This window comes from Silene latifolia, chromosome 2, assembly GCF_048544455.1.
Source record: "Silene latifolia isolate original U9 population chromosome 2, ASM4854445v1, whole genome shotgun sequence".
In the NCBI taxonomy this organism is placed as follows: Eukaryota; Viridiplantae; Streptophyta; class Magnoliopsida; order Caryophyllales; family Caryophyllaceae; genus Silene; species Silene latifolia.
The window spans coordinates 155,130,836-155,147,217 of record NC_133527.1 but is presented as its reverse complement, the minus strand read 5'-3'; positions in this window follow the sequence as shown (position 1 = coordinate 155,147,217).

The window sequence follows — 16,382 nt, the reverse complement described above, 5'->3', positions numbered from 1 at the left end:
CCTCCTCCTAATTATACAAGCACATAATTACTACTATGCACATGACACAACAAAATCCCCAATTCCCAAAAATTAGGGTTTAACCAACTTTGACGAAATATAATAAAAACGGTATAAAGGTCTTACCCTCGACGCAAGGATTCCAACGATGTAAAGACAAGTGAAATCCGACCTTCCAAGCTCCGGGATTTGTTAACAATGCGATTAAGGTGATGAACGTAGTTGCTTTCTCTTCTCACAGTGATTTAGGTTTTAGAAAAGTGATTAGAATGAATGACGAAAAGATTATATACCTTAATCGCATAATTAACAAAACCCGAGAAGACAACCCCCGTAAACCGGCTACTCGATCAAGTATCCATGGTACTCGATCGAGTACCCCCCTACTCGATCGAGTATCGTAGTTACTCGATCGAGTACCCAACAGGTCAGAAACTATTTTATTTCGCAAAACTCCCTTACTCGACAGAGTAAGGCCTACTCGATAGAGTACCCCAAGACTCATAAATACAGAGTATTACAGTCTTCCCTCCTTAAAAAGAACTTCGTCCCCGAAGTTCAAACCAACACCAAACAAAGACTCACACTACAACACTCCCGACTCAACAATCAAAACAAACTCAACGTAGAAACTTGTTACTAACTCAAACTCAACCCGACTCAACGACAACAACTATACCTATACGACATAAAAAGGGTATAAAACTCTTTAAAAACTCTTTGCGATCATCTCCTACCCCCCTAAAAGAAACAAGGTTACGTTCTCATAACCAAACATACCTGGTCGAAAAGGAAAGGGTAGCGCTCTCTCATGATATCCTCTGCCTCCCATGTACGTGGTTAGACCAAAGGATCTTAAGCAAAACTGTCTCACCACTCCTAGTCTTCCGAACCTTCCGGTCAAGAATCTGCTTAGGTACCTCACGATATGATAAAGACTCATCTAGCTCTATGCTCTCTTCCTCTAACACATGTGACGGGTCACTCACATACTTCCGCAACTGCGATACATGAAACACATTATGCACTCTCTCTAACGCAGCAGGTAAAGCCTGACGATAAGCGACCTCTCCAACTCGCTCTAAGATCTCATAAGGACCGATGAACTTCTGACTCAGCTTGCCTTTCTTCCCAAATCTCATAACCCCACGCATAGGAGACACTTTCAGAAGAACCTTATCCCCAACCTGAAACTCTATATCCCAGCGATGTAGATCTGCATAACTCTTTTGTCGATCCTGAGCTGCTCTCATACGTTCTCTGATCATCTTAATATGTTCAACCATCTCATGTACCATCTCTGGTCCTAGAACCACTGCCTCAGCACTGTCGTCCCAAAAAATCGGACTCCTGCATCTCCTCCCATATAACGCCTCAAACGGTGTCATGCCAATACTAGTGTGATAGCTGTTGTTGTAAGAAACCTCTATCAAATCCAACCTCTGTTCCCAGCTACCACCAAAGTCTATCACACAAGCTCGTAACATATCCTCAAGAGTCTTGATTGTTCTCTCAGTCTGACCATCTATTGCAGGATGAAATGTTATACTCATCTTCAATGTCGTTCCCAAAGATTCATGTAACTCTTTCCAAAACTTGGAGATAAACCTCGCATCTCTGTCAGATACTATGTCTTTAGACACCCCATGTAACTTTAGCACATTCTTCCGATAAGCCATAGCTAATTGTGCTTTAGTCCATCTATCTTTCATTGGCACAAAATGACCTGACTTGGTGAGTCGATCCACTATCACCCATATCATGTTATTACCCTGTTGACTCTTTGGTAAACCCACGATAAAATCCATAGAAATGGATTCCCACATCCACTCAGGTACCTCTAAAGACTGAATCTTACCTTGTGGTCGTCGCTGTTCCCCTTTAACTCTCTTGCATGTCAAACAACGGGCCACGAACTCAGCTGTTTCTTTCTTCATCCCAGGCCACCAAAACGTGTTCTTAAAGTCCTTGTATAGCTTGTCTCCACCTGGATGTACTGATTATGGTGTACAATGTGCCTCTGTCATGATTGTCTTTTTCAGCTCCTCATCATTAGGGAAACACCACCTACCATCAAACCTCAAACTACCATCTGTGTGAAAAGAAAATCGGGACACTGTCCCTTTCTCTACTCCAGCTCTCCACTCAACCATCTTAGAATCTAAAGCCTATTTACCTCGAATATCATCATAAAGATCAGGCTTTACTGTCAAATCTGCCACGGCATCTCCACTCTGAATCATATGTATCCCGAACTTCCCCACCTCATCTCTCAGCCTCATCAAAGATAGAGCTGTACACAGGGAGTGTACACTCTTCCTACTCAATGCATCTGCAACGACATTGGCTTTCCCTTCATGGTAGATAATATCCATGTCATAATCGCCAATCAACTCCATCCACCTCCTCTGTCTCATGTTCAACTCCTTTTGGGTGAAGATGTACTTGAGACTCTTGTGATCTGAAAATACCTTAAAGGTCGCCCCATAAAGGTAATGTCTCCAAATCTTGAGAGCAAACACCACCGCACCCAACTCTAGATCATTTGTAGGGTAGTTCTCCTCATACGGCTTCAATTGCCTAGAAGCATAGGCAATCACCTTACCGTTCTGCATCAACACACATCCCAACCCATTCTTTGAGGCATCTGTATATACCTCAAAGTTCTCGATCCCTTCAGGCAATGCTATGATAGGAGCTGTGGTCAAACGCTCCTTTAATGTCTGGAACGCTTTCTCACAACTCTCATCCCAACGAAACCTGTTCTCTTTCCTCATCAAAGCTGTCATAGGTCTAGCTATCTTGGAGAAATCTTTCACGAACCGTCTGTAGTATCCAGCTAAACCCAAGAAACTCGTAATCTCAGCGACATTCTTTGGTGCTTCCCACTTTGTCACTGACTCAATCTTTGTCGGATCCACAGCTACTCCCTCTTTAGAGATCACATGCCCCAGAAAAGCAACTTTCTCCAACAGAACTCACACTTGGACAGCTTAGCGTACAACTCATGCTCCCTCAAAGTCTGCAACACAATCCTCAGATGCTCCTCATGCTCCTCCTTAGTCTTAGAGTAGACCAAGATGTCATCGATAAACACCACCACGAACTTGTCCAGAAACTGTCTGAAGATTCTGTTCATCAAATCCATAAACACTGCCGGTGCATTAGATAACCCAAACGGCATCACCACATACTCATAGTGACCATACCTCGACGTGAAAGCTGTCTTTGGTATGTCCACCTCTCTAATCTTCACTTGATAATACCCCGACCTCAAATCAATCTTAGAAAAGACTGATGCACCACTCAACTGATCAAACAGGTCATCTATCCTTGGCAAAGGATACTTGTTCTTTACCGTCACTCGGTTCAGCTCTCTGTAATCTATGCATAACCTCAAACTCCCATCTTTCTTCTTCACGAAAAGAACTGGTGCTCCCCACGGCGATACACTAGGTCTAATGTATCCCTTCTCTATCAGATCATCTAACTGTTTCCTGAGCTCCTCCATCTCTTTAGGACCCATCCGGTACGGTGCCTTAGAGATTAGCCCCGTCCCCGGTTTCAACTCAACGGTGAAATCTATCTCCCTCTTCGGTGGCAACCCCGGAATCTCGTCAGGAAAAACATCGGCAAACTCTCCCACCACTGGTATCTCATCAACTGTCGGACTCTCTATCCGGTCATCTCTCACATGGCACAAGATCAAAGGGCATCCCTTCCTCAGATAAGACTTCAAAGTGATAGCTGCAATAAACTTAACTTTGGGTTTGACTAAAAACCCACGATAATACACACTAACACCCTTAGGCCCTCTCAAAGACACTTTCTTTTGATGACAGTCTATCTTAGCTTTATACTTTCCCAGCCAATCCATCCCGACTATCATCTCAAAACCGTTAAAAGGAAACTCTAGCAAGTCTACAGGTAGATCAACTTGCCCAACTATCATAGACACATCTCTAAACAACCTCCCACAAGATACAGACTCTCCCGAAGGTATAAAAACTTTCTCACTCACAGACTCATATACTCTCAAACCCAACCTTTTAACATGACTCGACGATACAAACGACTGGGAAGCCCCTGAATCAAACAAAACAAAGGTATGAATACCGTTAACAAGAAAGGTACCAGTGATAACATGCGCATCCTCCTCAGCTGCTTTCTTGTCCATCATGAACAGCTTTCCGCTGGTCTTCTGTCCACCTCCCTGGACAGTACTGACTGATGTGGCCGGCTTAGCGCCCGACCCCTGATTGTTGTTGTTGTTCGTAGCTAGTTTCTGATAAGAATTACCGCCATTGCGGTTACCTCCACCCTGATAGCTCTGACTCCCCCGGTTAGACCATGACCCACTTGGTCTGTTGCTTGCATAACTCTGTGCAGGTCCCTGAGAATAACTCCCCCGAGCCGTTCCCTAAAAAGCTCCAGGCATACTCGTACACTCATGTCTCTTGTGGCCCACACCGCCACAGCCAAAACAAGTCATACCCCAGCTACTACTGCTACCCCCACGGCCACGCCCGAAGGAAGCCCCAGCACTAAACCCTGACCCAGCAGAAAACCCCTTAGCTTGATTGTGGTTGCCTTTGTTGTGACTAGATTGGCCGCCACCCTCACTCTCTGCCTTTCTTTTCTCCACACCTGACCTCTCCTGAGCCATCTCTACTAACCTCTCAGCTCTCCCAGCTCTCTCATAAGCTTCCTTAACATCAGTAAGGAATCCTACCGGCAGCTTATCCATGATCTTAAGGGTCAACCCCCTCTCAAACCTCAGTGCCAGGTTCTCCTCACTCAAACCCATATCCTCAAAGCATACCTAGACTTCTCATTAAACTTCTTATAGTACTCAGCCACAGACATGTCAGATGTCATCTTAAACCCATCGAACTCCTCTCTCAGCTTGCTTCTCACATGCTCTGGCACAAACTCTTTCCTCATGGCTCTACGGAACTCATCCCAAGGTATAGCAGGTAAGCCTTGGTTAGCATACATCTCTCTGGCACTCACCTTCACCTTATCCCACCACTCACCAGCTGCCTCCCTCAGGTAGAACGCAGCTTGCTCTACTCTCATCTCATCAGGACAATGTACCAGGTCCAGTATATTCTCCATCTCACGATGCCAGTTGTCAAGAAGGTTTGGTTCCCCGGTCCCCTTGTACTCCTTTGGGTTGAACCTAGCTATGTAAAGGCTGATCTTAGAGTGATCAACCTCCTTATCCTTATTCACTTTCTTTAGGGCCTCAGTAAGAGCATCTTGGTGCTCCAACATCTTAACAATATCATCCGTATTCATGGCCTCAGCTCTCGCATAGTAAGCGTTTCTCTTAGGCGGCATCTTGAAGCTATATAAAAGAAAGGGTAAACATAAACACGTGCACTAAACCTCAAAACACGAAAACAGGTTGCCCAGGTGACACTCGATCGAGTGCCCAAACCTACTCGATCGAGTAAGAGGCTACTCGATCGAGTGCCCAACATACTCGATCGAGTACCTCGACCCCAGAACACAAACAGACCTTCTGACCTCTAACATACTCGACCGAGTAGCCAGGATACTCGATCGAGTGACCCCCTACTCGATCGAGTACCCCTAGTTACTCGATCGAGTACCCTAAAACTCGATTCTGGTCACAAAATCGTCAAATACCCACCCGATCAAGTTAGTCCCACTCGATCGAGTCATGCTAACTCGAATATGCTACCCGCATGCTATAATATATTCTAACATGTAAAACAACTTATAAACACGATATCATTTCTTAATTATGCATACTATGCTACTCAACTGCTCATGCGATTAACAACCAATTATATCATGTTATTAATGCCACATAGTAATCATTCAACATACTTCTCATTCCACACAGTTCTATATATATATGTATATCTCCTCAATTTCATTCATATTCTCAACTTCTACTTCAAACATCCAACATTTACAACACACCTCATTATATCCACACACAAGCGAACAAACAACACATACAACTTAACAGATATTCCCCCCATGTGACCGGTTCAAAATTGTAGGGCGAGTTCGCGACTTTAGGACGTCTCCCAAGCCTTTGCATTAGCTCCTACAACCTTTACCCCTGGTTCATTTTAATTGACTCCCTATATTCATTGGGTTCATTGGTTACAGCTTTCAGGATCGTCGCTCTGATACCATTTTGTAACCCCCATACTCCAAGTGCCTTACGAGGACCACCCAGGTATAAGGATGTTACCATCTCGGTTACCCGAGGCAATGATAATCAAATAAACAATGAAGAAACAACATTTAAATAGAATTACTTAGCGAAAGGTTACAATCCAAAAACCAAACCAAATACTAATACATGTTCTCAAAACTACTGTCTCTTTTGAACTAATCGAAATGTATATGAAAACTACTAAGCTACAAATGAAGACTTCTATCATCGGATCGTGGCAATCCCAAATATCCCAAGATTCTCATGTCATACCTGCTCAATATCTGCTCACCATCCCCGAATGGATCACCGCAGGTTTTAAAAACATTAACCAGGGTCAGTACTATTTACACAAGTGATATAATCAACAATAAAGTAACGAACGCAACTCAAACAATCATACACGATCAAGCACTCCACTCCATCTCCGTCACCGACTGTCCACTGGACCAGCCCTGCCAGTGGGGGACCGCAGCCGTTCCCACCTAAGCCCCGCTCATCATACCGAGCGATAACCCTGTCCCAATAATGTGCACATCTCCTTCCGTGGCGGGTTCCACGAAGGGCGAAACTAGGGCGTAAAGCCACTCCCGCAAGTGACTCCACTCAGTCGAGAACGCATCTCGAGAACCACAGACACACAATCACAATCACAACATCGTCTGAATCAACCAATTATACTAATTACAGCACAACACCACACCACATGTAAGTAATACTGAGTAGGGAAACCCTACCTGGAAAGCACAATAGTCAGACGATCTCACAGCTGATATCAAAAAGCTTCCTCTATGAATCCTCCTCCTAATTATACAAGCACATAATTACTACTATGCACATGACACAACAAAATCCCCAATTCCCAAAAATTAGGGTTTAAACAACTTTGACGAAATATAATAAAAACGGTATAAAGGTCTTACCCTCGACGCAAGGATTCCAACGATGTAAAGACAAGTGAAATCCGGCCTTCCAAGCTCCGGGATTTGTTAACAATGCGATTAAGGTGATGAACGTAGTTGCTTTCTCTTCTCACAGTGATTTAGGTTTTAGAAAAGTGATTAGAATGAATGACGAAAAGATTATATACCTTAATCGCATAATTAACAAAACCCGAGAAGACAACCCCCGTAAACCGGCTACTCGATCGAGTAGCCATGGTACTCGATCGAGTACCCCCCTACTCGATCGAGTATCGTAGTTACTCGATCGAGTATCCAACAGGTCAGAAACTATTTTATTTCGCAAAACTCCCTTACTCGACAGAGTAAGGCCTACTCGATAGAGTACCCCAAGACTCATAAATACGGAGTATTACATGTTGGGCAAATACGTCTTAGAACATAGCACTGCTCAAGGCTAAATGCATGATACTCAGAGCTTAGATCAGCTGATTAGTAAATTTTTTGTTGAAGTTATGGAATGATTAGTTCATGTAAATTTCAACTCCTTGTAAGTATATATATATATATATATATATGATGTTGCTGTTGTGGTTGAATTGAATCTAATGAGTTCTGATGAACCCAGCTGTGATTTATCTTTGGTCTTGATATATGGTGTTTCTGGCGATATATGCAGGTTTTTGAATGGCATGAAACAAATTTAATTTTTAAAAACATTAGGAGTTCGTAATAAAAACGGTTACTAAAAAAAACCGTTGTGAATACCCTTCACAAATACCCGCCATAATATTCAACGACAGGTTTTAAAATAGGAACCGTTGTAAATACCTTTCACAAATACCCGCACATAATATTCAACAACAGGTTTTAAACGAAGAACCGTTGTTAAAAGTCTTCACAATTTTGGAGGGAAAGTTACAACAACTGGTTTTAAACAAAGAACCGTTGTTACTACAAATTTCAACAACGGGTATTTAGCATATACCCGTTGTTAAAAGTCTTCACAATTTTGGAGGGAACGTTACAACAACGGTTATACATATGACAACCGTTGTTATATTATTCCCACCAAATTTTTGAAACACTTTCCACAACGGCTTACACGCAAAAACAACGGCTTTTAACCGTGGTGAATACTTTCGACAATGGTTTAAGTAAATAACCTAACCGTTGTAAATACCTTTTACAACGGCCGCTTTAACAATGTCCGCTTTTTGTTTTTACAACGGTTTTTACCCGTTGTTATAGCCTCTATCTGTAGTAGTGTATCGAAAAATATTTTGTTTAAAATACATTTCAGCATATAACTCAATTCTCTTGATTAATTATCAGTTACATCTTTTTTTTAAAGCAAAATACAATGACAAGAAATATGAACAATTAATGAGATACCACTAATATAAGTAATTTATTAAAAATAAAAAATACTCTATATACCGTGCATTTACTGCATGGGGTCTAAACTAGTTCATTAATAAAACGCCAAACGGCACTTACAGAAGATAGATATAATCGAAATAATTCTAATAGAAACCAAAGGACAAATTTCTCCTGTAAAACTACGGATCTCAAAACATGATATGACAATTCGGCTCGTCCTTGTATCGCTCTCTTCATGTAGCTTTTAAGGAGATCTTTCGTTTGATTCGTTGATGGAAAAAATTTACCTTTTACTTGAGTATAATTATTTCATGATAAACAGTGACAAGTTACTTGTGAAAAATGAGCCAGTTGAAATAAATTCAATTCGTAACTGGATTGATTTTTCGATTCCTTCACTTTATTCCCTTTATGACAACAATTTATTGGGTTCAAAATTAACTGAAATTCGGACTGTATATCGTAATTGATTGATTGATTGTAGATTATTGTTAGCTTTTATTTGGGGTTGAAGGGCTGCGATCTCCTTCACCTCCTTGCCTTGCACATTTACCATTACCACAAAACGCAACTTCAATCCATCTATGTTCATCACTGTTGTAACAGAAGCAAGAAAGAACAAAATATAAACAATAAAGACAAAACGCACAGATTTACGTGGTTCACTAACAGTGTGTTAGCTACGTCCACAGGGCAAGATAGTTTTATTGATATGTGAGGAGTTTTCAGATTACAGATTCAGACGGTATGACTGCTAGTTAGAGACTTAGAGAGTTTATATAATACTCTCTAAGACCTAATACCGAATGACCTAATAAAGGCCCAAGACAGACCTAGCCCAATAACAGATACGGCATAGTCGTTCGAACGACGACTAACAGAATCAAGGCACAAACCCAACAATCACCATCATCAACCATCTCACTACTCTCATTTGACCACTACTGAGCACGAATTAACTCCGTCGAGCATGGCCACTAGTCTCACGCCACCTTAGTCTGTCCGTAAGTTCAATCGATTATCATCATGGTCTGTTTTTCTAGCACGTACAAGGCAGACATTGTGTGCTCGTGTGTGACGTACGAGAGGTTCGTGACATGTTAGTTGTCGCGCACGAGGCGGTGGTGGTAAGGTTATGTATAGTGCACGTGCATGCCATCATCTGGTCGTGTTTTGCGCACGAGGTGGTCGTGGTGTGGCCATTAAAAGTGCACAAACATGCCCAGTGATGAACAAACATCTATCACTCGACCAACTTCATGATATGCGTTTACCCAGATTTCAATCATCCTTGATTTTCTGATTTTTCACCTAATTGCAATGTAATATTGTTTTTTTTTACAATTAGAAAGACAGACTAAGCTCTAGCCCAGTTTGCCAATCTATCAGCTACTACATTACATGATCTATTAATGTAACAAATTGAAAAACAATGAAACATAGAAGCTAAAACATTAATATCCTTTATGACCATCCAGGTGAGATGATTAGTAGAAGTGCCATCTGCAATTTGGCCCAACATTGTGATGCAGTCCGAGGCAAAGGAAAGATAGAGATATTTATTTGTCAAAGCCCACTTCATGACTTCCAGTATAGCTTTCCCTTCTGCTTGCTATGGGCTTTGTGCATAAACAGTAAGCCAGTGGTTCGTTTGTGTTCCATCAGTTGTTAAACAAGTCCAGCCAATACCCGCTTTCCGTGTCACATCCCATGAAGCATCTACCTGTATCGAAACCCTTCCACAATTATGTTTAGAACCAGAGGCCCAAATAGCTGCCCCCGATCTTAGTTGTAGGATATTGTCTCCAGACTCATGAATACCACCCAAGAAAGAAAACCCAGGTGGAATATCTTGTTGCAGCTGCAGTATCGCTGCATTGGCGACATTAAACTGAGCCTCAAAGAGCTTCATGACACCAACCATATCAGTAGGAGTATTACCAAAAGTATTAATTTTCCTTACTCTCCAAATAGTCCATACAGTACAAAGGAAGGATACCACCCCGACCTTGCTATCATCTACTTTCAGAAGTAATGGAATCCAATTTACTATCCATCTTTTCACATCGATAAACGAACAGTTATCCGCTCTTATTCCAATGAAGCTTCCCATCCATAATCTTTTTGCAGTACAACAGTCGCGGAAAAGATGCTCCAAAGTTTCGGTAGAATTGCAGGATTTATTTAAACGACAAGTAGTGTCATAGGTATGGATGTTCCTTGCAGAAAACTCTAGTCCAATTGGGAGAGTATCAGTAAGTATTTTCCATAACAGTACACTCCAAACCTTAGGTCCCGGTAGTGTCCATAAATTCTTTTTAACAAAGGCACGAAACTCGGGTTTTAGTCTGGTGAGATCCTTAGTAGTTGCAGTTTCATTCCACAATTTAGAATGGGCGATATGGTACCCAAACGTGACTGTGAACTTCCCAGTTATGGTATCCTCGAGATAAAGAATGTCGCCAGACATATCATGAAGAATGGGAATCACCAAAATCTTTAATGCCCATGCACTATCGAAGAACTGAAAAAACAAATGATCATCCCATTCATTATTGGTGATAAGATTCTTTACTTGAAGATCAGCAAGACTTGGTGCACCATCTAATAGGGTTGGATCTTTAGGAATAGGTGCTTGTCCTTCTACCCAATTAGATTTCCACACATTAATAATTCATAAGATATATCATATGGGAAAGATTGAATAATTGTGTTATTGATTCTGTGTATTGTACAAAGATTTGCAAGCTATATATAATACAATACTAGTTTGAATTCCCGTGCGTTGCAACGGGATAATTAACTTATTTATAATGCAAAAAAAAAAACGTTATAAGGGTTTAATGTTTACATTCTATGTCTAATGATTTGTTTACATATTATTAAAATATCTCTTTCAAAAAAAAAGATTAATATATACGTGGGTTAACTCTTATTTATAATCATATAATCACCCCACCTTATACTAATCTTTCGATGTGAGACAATTCTACTATTTATAAGTAATATATTCACCAAACTTGGATTATTTTTCTGATGTGAGACAATTTTACTATTTATACGTAGTATATATGCATCAAACCTGCATTGTTTTTAAATGTGGGACAAATAACATACTTAGAATTACACCATCTTTTTTGCACTTAGTTCGACATCCAACCAGATCCCGAATACCGAATACGGACAATTGCTACTCATTATATCTAATAGTTATATTTAAATTTAATAATATGATCAAGTACTCTCCATTAATATTTGTACGTTGCTTTTCTTCAATTTTTTTTATCATAATTAAGATACGGAAATTTCTCGTGGCACCCCTTAATTTTGTCAGATTTTTCATGTTACCCTTACTTTTAAGAATCTGCCTATAGTACCCTTGAGGTTCTATTTTTTTGCCCATGGTACCCCCTAATGAAAAGACTGTTAAATTGGCGTTAAGTTTGATGGCGTGGCAAAAAAAAAACAATTCAAAAATAATACCCCCTTTATTGTTTTATTAGTACAGATATCTCTCTCTTTTAAATGAAAATTTAATTAACTATATCAATATAATAATGAAAATTTCTCATGTTAATCTTGAACTTTGATAGATTACACATGGTACCCCTAATTTTAAGTTTCTACAAATGGTACCCCTGTGTTTATTTTTTCTTTCCCAGAATACCATTTGACAACTTTCGTCATAACGCTATTACTCCTATGACTCGTGACGCCTTTTTCTTTTGTTATCTATTACACAAACACTTCATCATCTAATTCCTAAATCCATATTTTATTTAATAAACTAACATTTAATACTCAAATAACAAAACACAAATAACATGACATGCTCAATTACTCATGTAGTTACTCATAGGAGTAACGGCGTTATGAAAAAAGTAAACACAAGTGTATTATATTTGAAACTTAAAATTAGGGGTATTATGTGTAATCTACCAAAATTCGAGGGTCCCATGAAAAATTTCCGTTATAATATTGACCATTTTACCACTCTTTCTCCCACCTAAAAAAATGTTACAACTTTAAAAATTTAACATTTAATTCAAGATTATGTTTAAAGTCTCTTATATAATAAGTATACTTTGAGATATTCAATATATATGGGATGAGACCTAAATTCCAAGGATAAATCTTATTTATAATTATGGGATTACCTCACCTTATGATAATCATCTGATGTGGGAACAATTGAACTATTTATACGTAGTATATATTTATCACACTTACATTATTTTTCAATGTGAGACGAATAACATTTAAAAGTACACCATATTTTTTGAACCTAATTCGACATCCAACCCGATTTAATAATAATCAAATATTATATTATCTATTAATATTCATACGTTTGTTTTCTATTTTTTTTATACCATAATTAAAATATGTGTAAATGATATGAACTTATAATCTAATGAGAGAATTTTTTTAAACACAATTCTAGTTATATTATTTAAACGTAGTATATTTACCACACCTACATTATTTTTTAATGTGGGACATATAAAATCTATAGGTAGAAAATATAATGATATAAACTTTTAAGAGCTCTCCAAGACAATACTTCAGAGATTCAAAAGATTTTGGGTTGATGCCTAATTTCCAAGGATGCCTCCTATTTATAATCATAGAATCACCTACCTTATGCTATATTTCGATGTGGGAAAATTCTATTTTTCATATGTAGTATATTTGTCACACCTATATTATTTTTCAATGTGTGGGACATATAACATACTATGAAATACACCATCTTTAATATGTGCAAATTATATGAAATCTATATTTATTCTAATGATAGCATTTCATACCATGAATTTAATAATATTATTTTCATAATTTTTTTACCGACATTATTTTGCCAAATGAAATTTAAAAGTTTTTATATAAAAATTAGAAACATCATTTGAATATAAAATAAGAAATACAGAGTATATATTATAATAACTAAAAATTTTTCCAAAGATTAACTTAAGTTAGAAATAATTATTGTACAGACGGTAATACAAACTCTTTTAAGAGCTCTCTCCGACAATAATTAAGAGAATCAAATAACTTTGGGTTATGACTTCTATTTATAATCATAAGATTACCCTGCCTTATGGTAATCTTTCGATGTTGGACAATTCTAATATTTATACATAGTATAGTCACAACACTTACATTAATTTTCAATGTATGACAAATAACATACTAAGTACACCATTTTTTTTCGCACCTACTTTGACATCAATGCAACCCGATTTAATAATGAGAAAATACAATACAATCTACACTATAATGATAGCATTTTTTTGTCACAATCTAATTATTAATTTTCATACGATATTTTTTTGTCAAATGAAATATAAAGTTTTTATATCAAAATTATAAACATCACTTTAATATAATATAGAAAATGTATATATATGGGACAGTTCTATTATTTACAGATAATATATTCACCACACCTACATTTTTTTCAATGTGGGACATATAACATACTAAAAAGTAGTACATATCTTTTATATCAAAAAACTTTGGGTTAATACCTAAGTTTCAATGATGCCTCATATTTATATTTATAGAATCACCCTACTGTATACTATTCTTTCGATGTGAGAAACATAATTGAATTATTTAGACGTAGTATATTTATCATGCCTACATTATTTTTCAATGTGAAAGATATAACATACCAAAGAAGTACATGTCTCTTCTTAAAAAAACCACTATTGTATACATATTATTTTTCTTTGAAAGTAAACCCACTTAGTCTCGATCATTAGATAGAGATCTCTACATCGTACATATAACGATTCATTAAGCTCTATTACTGCATTCAGAAGACAACCATTAGTAAAATCTTTAGTTTTGTACTGTGTCAGGTAGGGATGGCAATGGGTCGGGTCTGGGTCGGGTCCACCAAGAACCGGACCCGGACCTGTGACACCCACCTTGGACCCAAACCCGACCCAGACCCGCTATGGTCTAAAATCGACAGACCCATACCCATACCCAAAGGGTCCGGGTCGGGTCCGGGTCTACCCGAGGGTCCACTACTTCAAATGAAAAATCGAGTTGTTTTCTTTGTAGGTTAGGTTTACACTAACAATTGATAACAAATTAAATTCATGATACGAAACTTTAATCAAATCCCATCAAAAACAGGTATACAACAAGATTACAAGAATGATTAATAAAGACAAATAGATCTGAATATAATCAAGTAAGTACAGAGCTTGAAGTTAATATCGATGAAGCCGTCGCCGGATGTTTGCCGCTGAACGTTTGTCATAGGTCCCATAAATCTGGTCGCCAGTCTCCGCTTTCGTGGTTGCCGTTGTCGGTTTTGTGGTTGGTGGTTTGTGGGTTTAATTAGGAGTGACGGAAAGGAAAAAACGGCTTGATTTGTGAATAGATGCTTGGTTGGTGTTGTTTGTTAGAGTTGAAGTTAGAACGAGAGGTGGAAAGAAGATAAGTTTTGTTACTGCTATAGAGACTTAGAGAGTATTGACTATAGTGCTGCGTTTTCAAGTTGTAAATCATTTTTTTTAAATTGAACGGGTCTAAGGGTCGGGTCCGGGTCTCATAACTTAGACCCATACCCATACCCAAAATTTTTATATAGGACCTAGACCCGAACCATACCCACCGGGTCCCAAAATATCAGACCCATACTCGACCCATTAGGGTCCGACCCTTAGGGTCTGGGTCGGGTCCCCGACCCACTGCCATCCCTAGTGTCAGGAGACTACCATTTGTAAAACCTTTTGTTTTGTAATTTTTTGATTTTCTTGTTCATGTTTTTAACTCTTCTTGTTCATGTTCTTAACTCTTTCCCGTGTAGTTCCCAACGATTTCCACTTTATTTTTTATATCATATCGTAGATCATGATAGAAAATCATAAGACGTCTTTAAAACAATATTTATGAGACTCAAAAAATTTTGGGTGGATACATGAGTTCCAAATATGCCTCATATTTATAATCATAGGATCACATCACCCTATACTAATCTTTCGATGTAGGATAATTCTACTATTTATTGTAGTATATTCACCACACCTACGTTATTTTCCAATGTGGGACAAAACATACTACAAATTACACAATTTTACATACTAAAAAGTATTAATATGTGCAAATAATATGAAATCTATACTCTAATGATAACATTTTTTAGCACGAAGCTAATTATATTATTTTAATAATTTTTTTAACGATACTTTTTTGCCAAGTGAAATGTAAAAGTTTAATATAAAAATTAGAAATATCACTTGAATATAATTTAGGAAAAATATATTTTATAATGATTAAAAGATTCTTCACTTTATTTTTTACATCAAAAATTATTATTTATGATACTTTCCTAAATTAATTTTTGATGATGTGGACGCTCTCAAATCGCTCGAAAAAAACTCTTATATATATATATATATATATATATATATATATATATATATATATATATATATATATTTATATATATATTTATATATATGTGTGTGTGTGTGCGCGTGTGTGTGTGTGTGTGTAAGAAATTTGCACCTTTTATATTTTTTAAACAACTATATATAATGATATTTAAAAGTTTACCTATAAATAAAATAGGTTGAACTTTCTCAAATATTATGTTTTGAGGTTTTAATTTCAAAGTATTTAAAAGATAGCATTTAAAATATTTAACTAAAAGTAATATTTAGTTAATCATAATCAATATTTTATACTTGACGTATACATATTTAATTTAAAATATTAAAGAAAATTGTAAAATGTTTTCTACTTCTTCATGTCGTTTATAATACTATATTACTTAATAATTATTGTTTTTGTTTTGATTATTTAAATGTAATCGCGATCACTATGTACATACATGCCCGTACACATACTCGTTATCACACTATATAAACCTACCA